The 14061-nt window shown below is 47.4% G+C and overlaps 1 protein-coding gene across 2 annotated transcripts in view; it reads left to right on the top strand.

The window, feature by feature from the left end:
• The window catches only part of LOC101146971 (BAF chromatin remodeling complex subunit BCL7C), a 67227-nt gene that overhangs the window by 44657 nt on the left and 8509 nt on the right, over positions 1-14061 (top strand). The window lies entirely within an intron of this gene.

Genomic DNA, 14061 nt, shown 5'->3' with positions numbered 1-14061 from the left:
GTTTGAGACCAGCCTGGGCAACATGGCAAAACCCATCTCTACAATAAAAAATACAAAAGTTAGCTAGGCATGGTCGAGGCTGCAGTGAGCTGCGATCGTACCATTCATTCCAGCCTGACTGACAGAAAGACCCTGTCTCCAAAAAAAAAAGGGAGAAAAAAGGAGGCCAGGCACAGGGGCTCATGCCTATAATCCCAACACTTTGGGAGGCCGAGGCAGGCAGATCGCCCAAGGTCAGGAGTTCGAGACCAGCCTGGCCAACATGGTGAAACCTCGTCTCTACTGAAAATATAAAAATTAGCCAGGCGGGTGGCAGGAGCCTGTAATCCCAGCTACTTGAGAGGCTGAGGCACAAGAATTGCTTGAACCCAGGATGCGGGGGTTGCAGTGAGCTGAGATCGTGCTACTGCACTCCAGCCTGGGCAATAGAGCTAAACTCAGTCTCAAAAAAACAAAAAACGGGGATGTGGAGTGGCTATGCTAATATATATATCAGACAAACCAGAATTTAAGACAAAAATTGTTACTAGATACAAAAGACATTTTATAACGATAAAGGGGTCAATCCATCAGGAAGCCATAATAATTGAAAACATACATGCATCTAACAACAGAGCCCCAAAATACATGAAGCAAAAACTGATAGAACTGAAGGGAGAAATAAGCAATTCAACAATATTAGGCAGAGATTTCAATACTCTACTTTTTTTCTTTTTCTTTTTTTTTTTGAGACGGAGTCTCGCTCTGTCCCCCAGGCTGGAGTGCAGTGTCTCAATCTCGGCTCACTGAAAACTCCGCCTCCCAAGTTCACACCATTCTTCTGTCTCAGCCTCCCGAGTAGCTGGGACTACAGGCACCCACCACCACGCCTCGTTAATTTTTTGTGTGTTTAGTAGAGACAGGGTTTCACCGTGTTAGCCAGGATGGTCTCGATCTCCTGACCTCGTGATCCACCCGCCTCGGCCTCCCAAAGTGCTGGGATTACAGGCATGAGCCACCGCGCCCAGCCTTTTTGTGTGTGTGTGTGTGTGTGTGTGTGACGGAGTCTCACTTTGTCGCCCAGGCTGGAATGCAATGGCACAATCTTGGCTCACTGCAACCTCTGCCTTGGGTTCAAGTGATTCTCCTGCCTCAGCCTCCTGAGTAGCTGGGATTGCAGGCATGTGCCACCACACTCAGCTAGAATTTTTTTGTATTTTTAGTAGAGATGGAGTTTCACCATGTTGGCCAGGCTGGTCTTGAACTCCTGACCTCAGGCGATCTGCTGGTCTTGGCCTCCCAAAGTGCTGGGATTACAGGTGTGAGTCACCGCACGTGGCCTCAATACCCTACTTTCAATAATGGATAGAACAGATGATCAACAAGGAAACAGACCAAGCAATATTGGAGTACACTGCCCATCTAACTTTGTTCCTAGGGACACTATAATCCATTAGCTACTGCCAAGACCTCTGCAAGCCAAGAAATTAGATTGCCTGGTGGTCTCTGCTGCCCTTTACAGTTGATGTATCTAACTTGTCAGGGTCCCTTCATATCCCGAGATCAGAGGGCCCACCTCAATGGTGCATTTCCTGCAGCCTTACTTGGCCTACAAAGGACAGCAACCAGAGAACTTCTCAAAGATACACCTGCTCCCTTCAATGCCCTAGCAAAAGGAGTGCCTTCTGGGTCCTCTCATAAAATAGAGTTGATAGAGTGCACATGATAAATGCAGTCTATCACACTAAGCCTTTGGATTCTCTCTTCCTTGTGATTGCCAGGAAAGATCTGGCATCTCATTTCACTAACCACTTAATAGTGGTAGGCCACCATGAAGTCCAAATTCCGGTCAACCAGCCAAGTAGTCTCTTACAGCCAAATTCAGGTACACAAGCTAACACATTACATCTGGAGTCTCTAGCACATGCACCCACATCAATGAATTTGGCCTTATCTAGTATCACATTCTCCCCTCACTGGTCTAACATCCTTAGCACCCATCTTCCCATACACCCTAGTTTTCTGCTAAGGTATCAACAATGTCCTGCAATTATTTTAGTGTGTAAGCTGGGTCATTTCCTCCTGGATCTCAGTGTGTATCTGTCCCCCTGAAACATGGTTTTTTTTTTTTTCGAGATAGAGTCTCATTCTGTTGCCCAGGCTGGAGTGCAATGGCACAATCTCGGCTCTTGGCAAATCTCGGCTCTTGGCAACCTCCGCCTCCCGGGTTCAAGCAACTTTCCTGCCTCAGCCTCCTGAGTAGCTGGGATTACAGGTGTGCACCATCGTGCCCGGCTAATTTTTGTGTTTTTAGTAGCAACAGGGTTTCACCATGTTGGACAGGCTGGTCTTGAACTCCTGACCTCACGTGATCCACCCGCTTTGGTCTCCCACAGTGCTGAGATTACAGGTGTGAGCCACTGTGCCTGGCCCATGATGAGATTTGACCCTATTAAAGACCTACTGGCAACAGATTGGTTGTGGTGGATTTTGAGGGTATGAGCATCCACTTCCAAGGCATTTGCCCAGGTGAGGTTATCACAGGCTTTTCAGACAGAGGAAAGTGAGTCTCTTCAGACTGTGGACATCAGGCTACTTCCACTCACAAGGGAGACTCTGAATGACATAGGAGTTCGATATTGTTGGCTTCATCTGGGTCCAACCAGATTCACCATTCCAAATTTCTGGATCCTATTATTTCCCAATTAGTGCCCTAGTTTTTGCATGACAAATTTGATGAGACTGCAAATTCAACTCATTACTTTTCAGCAAACCACACAATTAAATTATGTGTTTGACTTTCAGCAATATCAGCCCTGGGTCTACACAAGTCAGAGATTGTTTTAGGCTTGTCATGGAAGCATTCTGATTCTCAGACTGTGACTTGAGCTGAGAGTGAATAGACCTGAGCTTGCCATTTTCTCTTGGTAATAACTCAACCGTACTGAAAAGAATCCATCGCACGCCACAGTCCTTGCTCCTTGGTCATTACTGCTGTCACTGTAGTCAAGAATAGCAGCCATTTGGGTTCCCAAGGCATGTGCTTCAGTAGGCACTTCACCACCATCATGTGACAGCGTCACTAGCTGGAATGCTACTGCAGGCCATGGGTTGCTGGCATCCCACTTCCCAAGGCAAGGAGCTCAGCAGGGAGCTCAAGCCCAGGATGTGATTAAATAAATCCCCAAATCCATCTCCGCAGGTCTGTCTCCTGGGATCACTCCCAGTGCCACTTATTATATCAGTTAAGGTTCAATCAAAAGGCAGAAGCCACAATGGGAGTTTAACATAAGGAATTATTGATAGGGGATTGGAATGATAGGGAATTGGTTAATGAGAGCTAAAGACAATTCTAAAGAATACAGAGAGCCTGGGCAATATAGTAAGACCTCATCTCTACAAAAAATAAAGATAAATTTTAAGCCGGGCGCGGTGGCTCACGCCTGTAATCCCAGAACTTTGGGAGGCCGAGGCGGGCGGACCACGAGGTCAGGAGATCGAGACATCCTGGCTAACACAGTGAAACCCCGTCTCTACTAAAAATACAAAAAAAATTAGCCGGGTGTGTTGGTGGGTGCCTGTAGTCCCAGCTACTCGGGAGGCTGAAGCAGGAGAATCTCTTAAACCCAGAAGGCGGAGCTTGCAGTGAGCTGAGATCGCACCACTGCACTCCAGCCTGGGCCACAGAGTGAGACTCCATCTCCAAAAAATAAATAAATAAATAAATAAATAAATAAATAAATTTTAAAATTAGGCATGGTGGTGCAAACCTGTGGTCCCAGCTACTGAAGAGGCTGAGGCTGAAGGATCTTTTTTTTTTTTTTGAGATGGAGTCTCGCTCTGTTGCCCAGGCTGGAGTGCAGTGGTGTGATCTCAGCTCAGCTCACTACAACCTCTGCCTCCCGGGTTCAAGCAATTCTCCTGCCTCAGCCTCTGGAGTAGCTGGGACTACAGGCACCTGCCACCATGCACAGCTAATTTTTGTATTGTTAGTAGAGATGGGGTTTCACCACGTTGGCCAGGCTGGTCTCGATCTCCTGATCTTGTGATCCGCCTGTCTCGGCCTCCCAAAGTGCTGGGATTACAGGCATGAGCCACTGCGCCCGGCTGAAGGATCTCTTGAGCCCAGGAGTTTGAGGCTGCAGTGAGCTGTGATTGCACCACTGTACTCCAGCCTGGGCAACAGAGTGCTGTCTCAATAAAAAAAAAAAAAAGAATGCAGAAATACAGAGGTGGCAGATATAAAGATCAGCTACTATCCCCGGGGCTGAGATACAGTATCCAACGAAGAATCTTCTCCCACCAGGGCTGAGATCCAGATGTCATTTGAAAGGCAGGGCAGAGAACCCACTGACATGCCTCACCAAATGAGACCTCCTAGAAATCTGCCCTCTGGGGTATCAGGTGAAGCTGCTATTCCACCAAGCACTGTTGGAACCAAGAACTGTAGGAAACTCACTCTGCAGGAGCCCATTGCTGCAAAGAGCTTTGCCAGTGCAAGGATCAAGCACTGTAGAGAGTCAGGCTGTTAGAGGAGTCAAGCACGAGAGCATGCAGACTCAGCGAGAGCCCAGTGCCTGAGGAAGCTCTACCCATACAGGAACCAAGTGGCAGAGAAAGCCATGCTTTCTACCTGTTAGATAAAGTGTGCTTGGTGAGAGCACAGTGCTGGAGAAAGCTAGACTGCTACAGAAGCCAAGTACTGGAGAAGCGTGCTCTGCCAGAGTTCAGTGCTAGAGAAAGCCAATGAAGGTCAGGACCAGTGGTGGGTGTGCAAAAACTGTCCAAGTGCCAGGAGCCACTCACAGCAAAGGCAGCATGGGGTATGGGATCTGTGGTGTCCATATTGGGGGAAGGAACGTGGTAAAGTGTTGCAAACTGGGGTCTTTGAGCCTCCCAAGGACTTTTCACTCTGGACATGCATCTAGGGCAGAGAACCACTGGGATCTGCCCCTGAAAAACTGCAGCAAGAGCAAGAAAAATGAACAACAGGACCAGAACCAGGAAGAGCTTCCCCTTCTTCTTGCAATGTCCCACCAGCGCCCTCTACTGACAAAGCATAACATCATGTTCTTTGCAAGGAGAAATGTATTAGAAGTCCAGCCCGTTATCTTAGAGCAGGTACTGGAGGGTGACATTTAGAGCTGAGACAACTGATTGAAAACTGACATAGTGCCAGAATCCCCACATAGGCTCTCTGACTCATAGACTGAAGGTCAATATGACAGGAAGGCCTGAGTGAAAGCCCCTGGAACTTCCCCTCCCTACAGAGAAAAGAAGCCAGTAGAAATACCACATTCCTGAGGGAAGCACAGAGATTAATGCCACCATCAAAAAATTAAAAGAAGCAAGGGTGATGACACCTATCACATACTCATTTAACCCACCAGTGCGGCCTGTGCAGAAGTCGGATGGATCTCGGAGAATGACTGTGGACTAGCATAAACTTTATCAGATGGTGACTCCAACTGTAGCTGCTGTTCCCAGATACAGTATCTTTCTTGGAGCAAATTAGTATTTGTAAGGCTGTTAGTTTGTTTGTTTCTTTCCTTTTTTTTTTTTTTTTTTTGAGACGGAGTCTCACTCTGTCACCAGGCTGGAGTGCATTGGTGCCATCTGGGCTCAGTGCAACCCCTGCCCCCTGGGTTCAAGCAATTCTCCTGCGTCAGCCTCCCGAGTAGCTGGGACTACAGGTGCGCACCACCACACCCAGCTAATTTTGGTATTTTTAGTAGAGACGGAGTTTCACCATGTTGGCCAGGATAGTCTTGATCTCTTGACCTTGTGATCCGCCTGCCTCGGCCTCCCAAAGTGTTGGGATTATAGGCATGAGCCACCACGCCCGGCCTTTTTTTTTTTTTTTTTTTTGAGGCAGAGTCTCGCTTTGTCGCCAAAGCTGGAGTGCAATGGCACGATCTCAGCTCACTGCAATCTCTGCCTCCCGGGTTTAAGAGATTCTCCTGCCAAGTAGCATCCCAAGTAGCTGGGATTACAGGCATGTGCCACAATGCCTGGCTATTCTTTGTATTTTTAGTAGAGATGGGGTTTCACCATATTGGCCAGGCTGGTCTCCAACTCCTGACCTCAAGTGATCCGCCCACCTCAGCCTCCCAAAATCCTGGGATTACAGGCATCACCCACAGTGCCCGGTCTATGCTGCTAGTTTTGAGCAGGGACTGGAGCGAGAGAAGGCTCTGCAGCAAGTCCAGGCTGCATTACATCACATGCTGGTCTACTGTGTGGTGCTTGAGATCCAGCAGATCCGGTAACGCTCAGTGTCCATGGCAAACATGGCAAACACCAATAGAAGAATCCACTCCTTCACACCAGCTTTCTTGTTGTTGTTGTTTTTTGAGTCAGGGTCTCACTCTGTCACCGAGACTGGAGTGCAGTGGCATGATCACAGCTCACTGCAGCCTCAACCTCCCAGGCCCAAGTGACCCTCCTACCTCAGCCTCCCAAGTAGCTGGGACTACAGGCATGTGCCACTACGCCTAGCTAACTTTTTCATTTTTAGTAGAGACAAGGTCTCACTATGTTGCCCAGGCTGGTCTCAAACTCCTGGTCTCAAGTGATCCTTCTGCCTCAGCCTCCCAAAGTGCTGGGATTACTGGCATGAGTCACGGCACCCAGCCCAACACCAACTCTTGCTACCTTGTCTTCCTCTCCCTCCATTAGTGTCTATGACCTCCTGGAGTATCTCTCATTTTACAGAAGAGTCTGCAAAATCTGCTGTCATGGCCTCACAGTGGCCGGAATTTTGACTAGTATGTTTGATTGTTTGCTATGTCTGGAATGAGAAATAGCCAGAAATACAGACCTATACTAACGCATGGGCAGTTGCTCATGATTTGGCTGGATGGCCAAGGATTTGGAAGGAACAGGATTGGTAACAAGGAAGTTTGAGCTCTTGTAACTTTTTCTAAAAAACAGACTTCAATCAATTTTACTTCAGTTAAAACCATTTTGGCCAGGTGCAGTGGCTCACGCCTGTAATCCCAGCACTTTGGGAAGCCGAGGCGGGTGGATCACAAGGTCAGGAGAATGGCTGGGCGCGGTGGCTCATGCCTGTAATCCCAGCACTTTGGGAGGCCGAGGCGAGCGGATCACGAGGTCAGGAGATCGAGACCATCCTGGCTGACACGGTGAAACCCTGTCTGTACTAAAAATACAGAAAATTAGCTGGGAGCGGTGGCGGGCGCCGGTGGTCCCAGCTACTCGGGAGGCTGAGGCAGGAGAATGGCATGAACCCGGGAGGTGGAGGTTGCAGTGAGCTGAGATCACACCACTGCACTCCAGCCTGGGTGACAGAGCGAGACTCTGTTTTAAAAAATAAATAAATAACATTTCATCCAGGGACTGGCTTGATCTTCTCTCCTCTGGTTTCTGAGTCCCTTAGATGGGCTGTAACTTTTCTTTAATTATTCCTTATTTTATTTACAATTAGCAATCAGAATAGTATATTAGGTTCTATCAAACAGAGGCAAGTGGAGTAAGGCAAGTTTCCTCTTGAGTGGCCAGTGTGCTCTTTAGCTAGGTATACCATAACAAGGTACCACAGATTGGGTGGCTTCAACAACAGAAATTTATTTTCTCATAGTTCTGGAGACTGGAAGTCCAAGACCAAGGTGTCCGCAGAGTTGGTTTCTTCTGAGGCCTCTCTCATTGTCTTGTAGATGGCCTTGTTCTCCTTGTGTCTCTACATGGTCTTCATTTTGTATATGTCTGTGTCTAAATTTCCTCTTAAGTGCACCAGTCGTATTGAATTAGAGCCCACCCTAACAACTTCACTGTAACTCAATTACTGTAACCTGCACGGACCTTGGGAGACTGAACAAAGGGGGGTGAACACGGGAATAAAAGACAAAGACAGAAGAGTATATTTGGAAGAAGGGGTCAGGGGGCACCTTGTCTCTGGTGGACAAGGGCCCTGAGCTTTTTTTTTTTTTTTTTTTTGAGATGGAGTCTCACATTTGGCCCAGGCTGGAGTGCAGTGGCGTGATCTCGGCTCACTGCAAGCTCCGCCTCCCAGGTTCATGCCATTCTCCTGCCTCAGCCTCCTGAGTAGCTGGGACTACAAGTGCCCACCACCACACCTGGCTATTTTTTGTATTTTTAGTAGAGATGGGGTTTCACCATGTTAGCCAGGATGGTCTTGATCTCCTGACCTCGTGATCTGCCCGCCTCAGCCTCCCAAAGTGCTGGGATTACAGGTGTGAGCCACCACGCCCGGCCAAGGGCCCTGAGCTTTACACAGCCCTCCGTATTTATTGGTAAAAGAGATAATGAGAAAGGGGGACTGGTTGTCGGGTAATTGTCAGTCAGCTGTTTGGTTCACAGCAGGCTTGCAAGACTGTATCCTTCGAACAATAGGCACTAGATTTCCCAGTAGATAACTTCAAGGAGCCGGGAGCCAGGGAGTGATGGCCCTCAGCAAACCTTTGGGCAGCAGGCGCAGTGTGAGTTTGCTTACATCCTGCATTCATAATAAACAGTTTGCTGTTTGATCATGTAGCCTCCAGTGGAATGCTGAGTTGGTCACGATCCCTGTTGGGAGCCGAAAAGGCTCCCAACAAATTACCTCTTTAAAACCCTCTCCAAATACAGTCACATTCTGAGTTATCAGGACCTCTTCATATGAATTGGGGTGAGGGGGCAGTATTTACATTCAGTCCACAACACCCAGTATTGAACAAATTTGCAGACCACTATCTGACTATTAAGGCATGAATAGGGAGCCTTACCTACAGGGCTTTTCAAGTGCAGGCAGGCATCTTTCCTCAAGTCAGTCTACTTGTGCAGCTCCCTTCTAAGTGCTCAAAGGTGAGCAGATTAGGTCAGTTCTTCCAGGGCTGCATGTTTATATGTGGTTTCTGGCAGGGGTGGGAGAAATGAGGGAGACCATTAACTAAGGTCTTTGATATGGTTTGGCTGTGTCCCCCTACCCAAATCCCATCTTGAATTATAGTCCCCATTGTAATCTCCACGTGTCATGGGAGGAACCCAGTGAGAGGTAATTGAATCATAGGGGGCAGTTACCTCCATGCTGTTCTTGTGACAGTGAGTGAGTTCTCATGAGATCTGGTAGTTTTATAAGGGACTTTTCCAACTTTGCTCAGCACTTCTTATTATTCCCGCCATGTGAAGAAGGATATGTTTGCTTCCCCTTCCGCCATGACTGTAAGTTTCCTGGGACCTCTCCAGCCATGCTGAACTGTGAGTCAATTAAACCTCTTTCCTTTCTAAATTATCCAGTCTCGGGTATGTCTTTAGCAACATGAGAACAGACCAATACATCTTTCTTCTTCCTCAGTTTTGGACCGTGTTTACCCATCCATAGTCACAGGTAGTACTAGACCTTGACAGGCCTCCCCTTGTAAAACTTGGAATTTGATGGCTGGGTGCAGTGGCTCACGCCTGTAATCCCAGCACTTTGGGAGGCTGTGGCAGGTGGATCACTTGAGGTCAGGAGTTTGAGACCAGTCGGGCCAACATGGTGAAATCCTGTCTCTACTAAAAATTTAAAAATTAGCTATGCATGGTGGCATGTGCCTGTAATCCCAGCTACTCGAGAGGCTGAGGCAGGAGAATTGCTTAAACCTGGGAGGCAGAGGTTGCAATGAGTGGAGATGATGCCACTGCACTCCAGCCTGTGCGACAGAGCAAGACTCTGTCTCAAAAAAAAAAAAAAAACAAAAAACAAAACAACTTGGAATTTGACGGTGTAGAACAGAACCTAAGTTCTTAGGCAACAGGTTCACTCTCAAGCGGAAAAACAGAGGAAGGAACAGATATATAGACATACCATTTCTCCTTCCTAATAACTCCATTCCTTCCTAAGTAAGTCAGGAGGTGGGGGAAGGTCAGTAATGTTACACCGGTAGATCTCTACCTGCATAAAAGTAAACATCAGGAGTGGGGAAAATGTGTTCTCTCCACCAGCATAATGCAAGACAGCTGACAGAATCCTCTCCTGGAGGGATTCCCAAGTTATCTCCAGCTGAGCTCTTTCATGAAACAAATAATATTTGTTTCCTATTGCTGCATAACAAATTACTACGCATTTAGCAGCTTAAAGCCACAACCAATTATTATCTCACAGTTCCCTAAGTCCCACTGTATGGGCGTGACTGGGTTTTTAGCTCAGTCTTGCAAGGGCAAAGTCTAGGTGTTGGCTGAGCTGGGCTCTTATCCAGATGCTTTGAAGAAGAATCCACTTTCGAGCTCATTTAGGTTGTTAGCCAAAGTCAGCTCCTTGCTGGATGTCGGGTAGTGGCAGCTCTCTGGAGGCCTCCGCATTCCTCAGCACATGGCTGCCTCCTTCTTCAAGTCAGCAATGGCTCAAATGCCCCTCATAACTTCCTGTTCTGCTACCAGCTAGAGAAAAGCTTGCTTTTAAATGGCTACCTGACTGGGTGATAATCTCGGTATCCTAATATCAACTGACTTGGAATTTTAATTACATCTGCCAAATCCTTTCACAGCAGCACCTAAATTAGTGCTTGACTGAATAACCAGGGGACAGGAATCTTGAGGGGAGCAACTATTAGAATCCTGTCTGTCACAGCAGGGAATCCCACTCTTTGCCCCAGACCCTGAGAGAAGACAGTTCCTCTCTGCCACAGGTTTGTTAGGTCCTAATCTAGCCCAATAGACAAGTGTGGTACACATTCTGTCCTCTAGAGAGGCCACAGTGAGCTCTTTGGCTCATTCATAAATTCTTAGCAACTTTGTATGAACTAGGAAAGAGGTGCCCTTTCCTTAAAACAATGTACTGTTATCTGTTGGAAATCTGTTGCACTAACTATACAAACCTCTTGTTTACCTGATAGCGAATGGCACCCACCTCCAGGAGTTGTGAGTGGCCTTGATCTCAGTAGATCCTGTGGGCTCAAATACACCCTGTGCTTTGCAACCACTTGCCCACCCTGGCTATTGTCATAGAGACATTTTTTTCCCAGAATCTTTCTGACATTCTTCATTGATTTATCTGTTAACGATTTGGGGAAAATTTGAAATAAAATGGCTATAACTTCCTGAAAATGCTATAATGCATTATTAATACCCAGAAAAAAAATTTTGCCACTGGTCTGATATAATCTATTTGGGGTTTTTTGTTTGTTTGTTTGTTTGAGACGGAGTCTCGCTCTGTCACCCAGGCTGGAGTGCAGTGGCGTGATCTTGGCTCACTGCAACCTCCGCCTCCTGGGTTCAAGCAATTCTTGCCTCAGCCTCCTGAGTAGCTAGGACTACAGGTGACTGCCACCAATCCCTGCTAATTTTTTGTATTTTTTTTAGTAGAGACAGGGTATCGCCATGTTGGCCAGGGTGGTCTCAAACTCCTGACCTCAAGTGACCCACCCACCTTGGCCTCCCAAAGTGCTGGGATTACAGGCATGGGCCACTGCGCCTGGCCTAATCTGTTTGTTTATACTCATAAGCAAACATCCAAAATCCTCCAAGGAGCAAACCCTGAACTGGAATATTAAGGCAATAATGGCAGCCACTAACGTTACTCAGTGCCTCTATCTATCTATCTACCTACCTACCTAGCTACCTACCATCTATCTCTGATCTATATGTGTATACTATATACACATACACTCACGTAATCTCATTTAATCATCACATTCCTTTTGGGTAGGGATTATTATGCCTACTTACAAATAAGAAAACTGAGGCTTTGTAATGTTATATTATTTACCCAAGGTCACAGATAAGAAGAAGCTGAGTCAGGATTCAAACCTCTGTCATCCATTTCAAAGCCCATGCTCCTAACCACTTTGGTGGAGATTAGCTGAGTGCCTGTGCCCTGAATTGAGACCTTGGGCTGTTCAGTGGTGAAGCCAGTGGCCCAACCTGGGACAGGAAAGAAGCCAAGCCTGGAATGTCCTGGTTCTATTCATGAAAATAGCCTGAAGGGAAAAGTGTGGTAGGGAATTGTTTGTAGCTAAGATAGCCAGTGGGACTTGGAGATAAGTCCATAGAGGAGGAAAAATTGTAGGGCCCTGCATTGTTCACCATCATGTCTCCAGTGGCTGGCACCTTGTTGGGACTCAGTTAGCATGTGCCAGTCAACTGACTGGCCACCTGATCAGCCAGACAGCATGCCTGGGAAAGCTCCTCTCTGCACTCTGCCTCTCTGATGTCTGTTCCTGCTACCACCCCCTGCCCTCTTCAATAAACTAACTCATTTAAATCATGTCCTATGCTGCAGGCCCAGTGCCAAGTGCTTTATCTGCATCTTCTTATTTAAAGTCCTCACGGCCGGGCTCAGTGGCTCACGCCTGTAATCCCAGCACCCGGGGAGGCTGAGGTGAGTGGATCACCTGAGGTCAGGAGTTTGAGACCAGCCTGGCCAACATGGTGAAACCCCATCTCTACTAAAGATACAAAAATTAGCTGGGCGTGGTGGTGGGCGCCTGTAATCCCAGCTACTCGGGAGGCTGAGGCAGGAGAATCACTTGAACCTAGAGATTGCAGTGAGGCAAGAGGCTCTATTGCACTACAGCCTGGGCAACAAGAGCAAAACTCCGCCTCAAAAAAAAATTATTATCACCTTTGTCTTTGTACCACTACCCCGATATCCTTGAAAATATCCTTACTTTCTGGAATGAACAGGATGCTATAGACCCATCCTGATTTTTCTTGTCTCAAGAAATGTAATCAGCTACCCTCCAAGAACTCCTGGTTATTTTAATGGTAAACACTATTAGGCACCAACAACTGGGCATTAAGGATATACATAAGTGTCAGTAGGGTGGCAAAGTTTCACTCAGTGACGAGAGTTGAAAAAAAATTTTTTAAAGAGATGGAGTCGGCTAGGCACGGTGGCTCATGCCTGTAATCCCAGCACTTTGGGAGGCTGAGGCAGGTGGATCACGAGGTCAGGAGTTCAAGACCAGCCTGGCCAACATAGTGAAACCCTGTCTCTACCAAAAAAATACAAAAATTAGCCAGGTGTGGTGGCACGCACCTGTAGTCCCAGCTACCCAGGAAGCTGAGGCAGGAGAATCGCTTGAACCTGGTAGGCAGGAGATGCAGTGAGTCAAGACAGCACCATTGCACTCCAGCCTGGGTGACAGAGCAAGACTCTGTCTCAAAAAACAACAACAACAAAAAATTACAAAGAGATGGAGTCTTGGCCAGGCGAGTGGCTCACACCTGTAATCCCAGCACTTTAGGAGGCTGAAGTGGGTGAATTACTTGAGCCCAGAAATTCAAGACCAGCCTGAGCAACATGGCAAAACCCCATATCTACAAAAAATACAAAAATTAGCCAGGCATGGTGATATGTACCTGTAAGTCCCAGCTACTTGGGAGGCTGAGGTGGGAGGATCGCTTGAGATGTGGAGTTTGAGGCTTCAGTGAGCCATGATTGTACTACTGCACTCCAGCCTGAGCAACAAAGGGAGACCCTGTCTCAAAAAAAAAAAAAAAAAAAAAAAAGACAGGGTCTCAACTCTGTTCCCCAGGCTGGAGTGCAGCAGCGTGATCATAAGTTCTCGGCAGCTCAGACCTCTCAGGCTAAAGTGATCCTCTCACCTTGCCACCCCACCCCAGTAGCTGGGACTACAGGCACATGCCATCATGCTGGGCTAATTTTTTAATATTTTGTAAAGATGGAATCTCGCTATGGATGGGCTTTTTGGTTTTGTTTTTTTGTTTTGTTTTGTTTTTGAGACGGACTCTTGCTCTGTCACCAAAGCTGGAGTGCAGTGATGCGATCTTGGTTCACTAAAACTTCTGCCTCCCAGGCTCAAGCGATTCTCGTGCCTCAGCATCCCAAGTAGCTGGGATTACAGGTGCCACACCACCATGCCCAGCTAATTTTTGTATTTTTAGTAGAGACGGGGTTTCACCATGTTTGCCAGGCTGGTCTCGAACCCCTGACCTCAAGTGATCCGCCCACCTCAGCCTCCCAAAGTGCTGGGATTACAGGCATGAGCCACCACGCCTGGCCCCAGGCTGGTCTTGAACCCCTGGCTTCAAGAGATCATCCTGCTTTGTTTGGCCTCCCTCCCAAAGTGCTGGGATAACAGGCTAAACCATCGTGCTCTGCTAAAAAATTTTTTTCTTTTT

This window comes from Gorilla gorilla, chromosome 18, assembly GCF_029281585.2.
Source record: "Gorilla gorilla gorilla isolate KB3781 chromosome 18, NHGRI_mGorGor1-v2.1_pri, whole genome shotgun sequence".
Classification (NCBI taxonomy): domain Eukaryota; kingdom Metazoa; phylum Chordata; class Mammalia; order Primates; family Hominidae; genus Gorilla; species Gorilla gorilla.
Note: the sequence above shows the minus strand (reverse complement) of the source record. Positions and strands in the feature narration are given on the sequence as shown.